Here is a 6082-nt window from a genome sequence, read left to right as displayed (position 1 = left end):
ATTGTCGGCTCAAACTAAATGCATTCTGTCATCTTTTTACGTCTAATTTTGAGTTGGATATCTTCTTAAAACATGTCATTTTCTAGTCTGGTTTCTCCAGTTGTGGAGATGTCTTTGCTTTGCCTGGAACGGTCGAGGAGAGCGCGGCATTAAACGTAGCTCAGCGGAAACAGCCTCTCAAGGTTCAACTCTTTCCATCATTTTTGTGTTGCATTTTTGATCCCGCACTAGAGTTGTCACGAGTTTAGAGTTTACCAAACAACTGTGAAATCTTTTAATTTTATTTAATTCCCGTTGTCTTGACGCGTGATCGTTCCTCCAGTTTGTGACCGGTTTTACAAAATTGACCTTTCTGAGTGACACAAACGCATAAAACACACTTTACAGGCGGATGTAGGACTGTATAGGCTGAATCAAAAAGACTACCGTATTTTCCGGACTATAAGTCGCACCTTTTTTTCATAGTTTTGGCCGGGGTACACTGGAGCATTTCATACTCCAGTGTGACTTTTTTTTAATTCTCTACTATGCATTTTTTGGCTGGTGCGACTTATACTCCAGGAAATACGGTAAATGTAGTCTCTAAAACTGTCACGACAATTATTTGATTATTATCGTGCTCACTTAATTCCGGATAGATGGAAGTTATTTTTGAGCACTCTAAACGCCTGTAATGGAGTAAATGCCTGATACGTAACTGTAATGCCAGAGTGTGGAACATTTCAGGCAAAGTTGCGAGAACATCTTCACGTAGAAAAGCATCCGGCTGATTTAAGGCGTGAATTCAACGCTGACGTTCGATTTGCTGAGTGCAAAAGCGGTTAAAAGGCTGCGGTTCACACATTTGAAACAACAAAAGCACTTTTTATGGAAAAGGAAGCGGCACAAGAAACATGAAATACCTCGATTATAGTTTGAACTTAAACGCTTTAGTCTTAGGTTGACTGTTTTCATCCCAAAATGTGTTAAAAAAGAAAGAGAAATGACTATCGTATATGTTGTGGAGCTTTTTCTAATATATTGCACCTAAAGCGGTTAAATAAATACACTTAACATATAATTAAAACATGTATGATCATTGTTAGCGATTTGTCTTAATGTTTTGTTGTTGTTGTTGTCACTTTTTAGCCAAACCGATCGTTAGAAGATGAAACTGCACTATTTCTATGCATACGTTTTAATTGTTTTATTTGTTAATTATGTTTACCACGTATAATTTTTTTTAAACTGTTGTATTTGTATGATATTTTGTACATTTTGAAGAATCACATCCTGTATATTTCCCTTTTTAAAGCACAGTATTCAAATGGAGAATGACTGTAATCAATGTGACGTTTGTCCATCGCGTTTATATTTGGCAATAATAAAAGTGTTTGGAAATCTTTATCTTTGTCTTCGTGACCTTTTAACGCGTTTCCAGAGAATCTCTTTGTGAAATGATAAAGGAAGCGATCGCGTTAGATAACGAAGGCATGGGTTTGACTTCTGAGGAACAAAGAGCGTCATTAAAGCTTTTATACGGAACTATTACAACGGCGATAATTAGCTGCTTCGAGAGCCGTGCGTGTATTTTAGACCGACATGCGTGCGCCTAAAACACGACAAATGGACTGAAATTGACTCGTTATTTAACTATTTCAGTATCTGGTGCAGTGCTGGGCGATATATTGATATTGAAGATGTATCGATACAGCTAATCCGCAGCCTTTAGACTTAAGCTTTGTATGAAGAAAGAATGAAAAATGAAGCTCTCCATTTTTTACTTCCATAACTTTACTTTAGTATTGTGTAGTATTTTGTGATCAAGAACTATCAAATGTGACTTTATAATAAGTGCACCTTAATTAGCCTTAATAAAGCATGAACAAGGACTTATTCTTGGTAAAGTTTTTTTTGTTATAGGCTGTTTTTGACTTGTATTTGACCTTATAGTGCAGTGGGACGTGGGTGCGAAGAGTGGGGAGAGACGCTTGGCAAACGGTCTTGAACATCATCGGGTCGGTGTAATCCCTCGTTCGTCCTGGATCTGTTCACGGCCGTAAAGGTTTCAAAGGTAATCGTCTGCTCGCCGTTGTTGGAATCGAAACGTTTCCATCCAGAAGTCGATTTCAATCTGAAGGTGCTATTTTTTTTTTGGTCCAGGAGTAGTCGGTGCGATTCGAAAACGGTTTAATCGCCGACACCATAAGAACAATCGGAGCTCTGCGGTGTTCCATTTTTCATTTTGGAGGTCGGTTTTGAGGGTTTCTTTGTTCCAGAGTCGGAAAAAACAATGAGCAACACACTGCGGTTTATTTACAGTTACGATCAAAAACAAATGCTAAAAACCAAGAAAGTGCTCAAAACTGCCAAAAAGTCGTTCCAATAAGTACATGTATTAACCTGTGTACAGTGTTATTACAACGTTACGACATCGTTTGAGCGGGAATTTCTGCTTCTGTTGTCATTAGCGCTGTGTGTTTTGTTAGCAACATTAGCTTAAGCAACAGTGTGTTTATAACAACAGAGGCTCGGCACAGGAGCAGTTCACAAACAGCAGCTGGAAAATGGAGAGCCACTAAATTGTGCACAAGTCTCTCCATGGCCTAGCACCAAAGTACATCTTGGACATGTTAGTGCCATATGAACCATCTCAGCCTCTGAGGACCTCAGGGACCGTCCTCCTGCTGGTGCCAGAGTCAGGACTAAACATGGACCGGCCTCCTGCTGGTGCCAGAGTCAGGACTGAACATGGACCGTCCTCCTGCTGGTGCCAGAGTCAGGACTAAACATGGACCGGCCTCCTGCTGGTGCCAGAGTCAGGACTGAACATGGACCGTCCTCCTGCTGGTGCCAGAGTCAGGACTAAACATGGACCAGCCTCCTGCTGGTGCCAGAGTCAGGACTAAACATGGACCGGCCTCCTGCTGGTGCCAGAGTCAGGACTGAACATGGACCTGCCTCCTGCTGGTGCCAGAGTCAGGACTAAACATGGACTGGCCTCCTGCTGGTGCCAGAGTCAGGACTAAACATGGACCGGCCTCCTGCTGGTGCCAGAGTCAGGACTAAACATGGACCGGCCTCCTGCTGGTGCCAGAGTCAGGACTGAACATGGACCGGCCTCCTGCTGGTGCCAGAGTCAGGACTGAACATGGACCTGCCTCCTGCTGGTGCCAGAGTCAGGACTAAACATGGACCGGCCTCCTGCTGGTGCCAGAGTCAGGACTAAACATGGCCCGGCCTCCTGCTGGTGCCAGAGTCAGGACTAAACATGGACCGGCCTCCTGTTGGTGCCCAGAGTCAGGACTAAACATGGACCGGCCTCCTGCTGGTGCCAGAGTCAGGACTAAACATGGACTGGCCTCCTACTGGTGCCAGAGTCAGGACTAAACATGGACCGGCCTCCTGCTGGTGCCAGAGTCAGGACTAAACATGGACCGGCCTCCTGCTGGTGCCAGAGTCAGGACTAAACATGGACCGGCCTCCTGCTGGTGCCAGAGTCAGGACAAAACATGGGGAATCTGCGTTTCAGTTTTATGCAGCTAAAATCTGGAACAGTCTTCCTGAAGATGTGAGACAGATTCTACTCTGACAATGTTCAAATCTAAGCTAAAAACAGTTTTGTTTAGCTGTGCATATGACTGAAAGGATTTTTTCTTTGCACTCTTCTCTTTTATGTTTGTGATTTCATTAGTTTAGAAAATCAGTTGGATTGATTTAAAAAGGAGTTGGACTCCGAAAACACGTTACCCTTTGTGGCTAGGTGTTCTTTATTTTATTTTTATTTTTTTATTTAGTACATTTTATTGTATTTCTGTTTCTGTAATTTCTTTGTGATTTTAATGCATTTTTCCTGTTCTGTGAAGCACTTTGAATTACCTTGTGTAGGAAATGTGCTCTACAAATAAACTTGCCTTGTCTAAAAGGCAAATATACTAGTACTATTTTTGTTATAAATCTCTTCCCTTGTGAGAAAATGCCGTCAGAAATGGTTTATCCTTCTCCTGACCTCCACGCCCTTCTCACCTGGACCACGCCCTTCTCACCTGGACCACGCCCTTCTCACCTGGACCACGCCCTTCTCACCTGGACCACGCCTTTCCCGAGACACAGAGAGCCGGCCTGTTATTGTTGAAACTCTCCGGTGTTTGCAGAGGATTATGGTCCGTGTGGGCACAATAAAGAGCCGTCTCTGCAGCAGTGACAGACGGAGCTGATGTCAGGAAAACCTCAAGGTGCGTGAGAGGAATGTGTGCTCCAAAACATCTAAAGTACAGGACAAATACTGTGTACAGGACAAATACTGTGTACAGGACAAATACTGGGTACAGGACAAATACTGGGTACAGGACAGATGCTGTGTACAGGACAGATGCTGTGTACAGGACAGATGCTGTTTACAGGACAGATGCCGTGTACAGGACAAATACTGTGTACAGGACAAATACTGTGTACAGGACAAATACTGTGTACAGGACAAATACTGTGTACAGGACAGATGCTGTGTACAGGACAGATGCTGTTTACAGGACAGATGCCGTGTACAGGACAAATACTGTGTACAGGACAAATACTGTGTACAAGACAGATGCTGTGTACAGGACAGATGCCGTGTACAGGACAGATGCTGTGTACAGGACAAATACTGTGTACAGGACAAATACTGTGTACAAGACAGATGCTGTGTACAGGACAGATGCTGTGTACAGGACAGATGCTGTGTACAGGACAGATGCCGTGTACAGGACAGATGCCGTGTACAGGACAAATACTGTGTACAGGACAGATGCCGTGTACAGGACAAATACTGTGTACAAGACAGATGCTGTGTACAGGACAAATACTGTGTACAGGACAGATGCCGTGTACAGGACAGATGCCGTGTACAGGACAGATGCCGTGTACAGGACAAATACTGTGTACAGGACAGATGCCGTGTACAGGACAGATGCCGTGTACAGGACAGATGCCGTGTACAGGACAGATGCCGTGTACAGGACAGATGCTGTGTACAGGACAGATGCTGTGTACAGGACAGATGCTGTTTACAGGACAGATGCCGTGTACAGGACAAATACTGTGTACAGGACAAATACTGTGTACAGGACAGATGCTGTGTACAGGACAGATGCTGTTTACAGGACAGATGCCGTGTACAGGACAAATACTGTGTACAGGACAAATACTGTGTACAAGACAGATGCTGTGTACAGGACAGATGCCGTGTACAGGACAGATGCTGTGTACAGGACAAATACTGTGTACAGGACAAATACTGTGTACAAGACAGATGCTGTGTACAGGACAGATGCTGTGTACAGGACAGATGCTGTGTACAGGACAGATGCCGTGTACAGGACAGATGCCGTGTACAGGACAGATGCCGTGTACAGGACAAATACTGTGTACAGGACAGATGCCGTGTACAGGACAAATACTGTGTACAAGACAGATGCTGTGTACAGGACAAATACTGTGTACAGGACAGATGCCGTGTACAGGACAGATGCCGTGTACAGGACAGATGCCGTGTACAGGACAAATACTGTGTACAGAGCGATCATTTACGGTAAACGTGAGAAGAAACGTGGGGATTTTAGTGTTCATGGCTAATTCTGACTGGAAAACATGCATTAAAGGACATTTTTCCAGTTATTATTTTGTTTGGTGGGGTAAATATGTATCACACTTTTACATCAGTCTATTTAGGCCTTAGTTATTGTAGTACTTGGTTTACGGATCCGCCGCACTTAGATTATTGATTTCTACAATATAAATAAAATAAATTATTATGTTTTTTTTTTTTCATAAAGTACCGCAGACAATGCAAAATAGCATTAAATGAAATGTAAAAAATGGTATTAAGTCAAAAGATAGGAGCGCGTGAAGCAATTTCTCGCCAAACTCCTGCGGAAGTCTGACGAGGCTGCTCTGAGCTGCTCTGTCCCTGCGCGCGGTCCCAGGGAGAGAGCGCGCGCCCGTTTGCCAGCTGCTGCGCGCCTTTATATCGCAAATACACATTTTAAACTCGTTTACCACATTTTCTTCAGCGCGTGACTTAAGGGTGCACACTTAAGCCTCAGTTCTGTCCGTCTAAAACACA

This window comes from Eucyclogobius newberryi, unplaced genomic scaffold, assembly GCF_026437365.1.
Source record: "Eucyclogobius newberryi isolate DKJ021-1_F unplaced genomic scaffold, fEucNew1.0.hap1 SCAF_3, whole genome shotgun sequence".
In the NCBI taxonomy this organism is placed as follows: domain Eukaryota; kingdom Metazoa; phylum Chordata; class Actinopteri; order Gobiiformes; family Gobiidae; genus Eucyclogobius; species Eucyclogobius newberryi.
Note: the sequence above shows the minus strand (reverse complement) of the source record.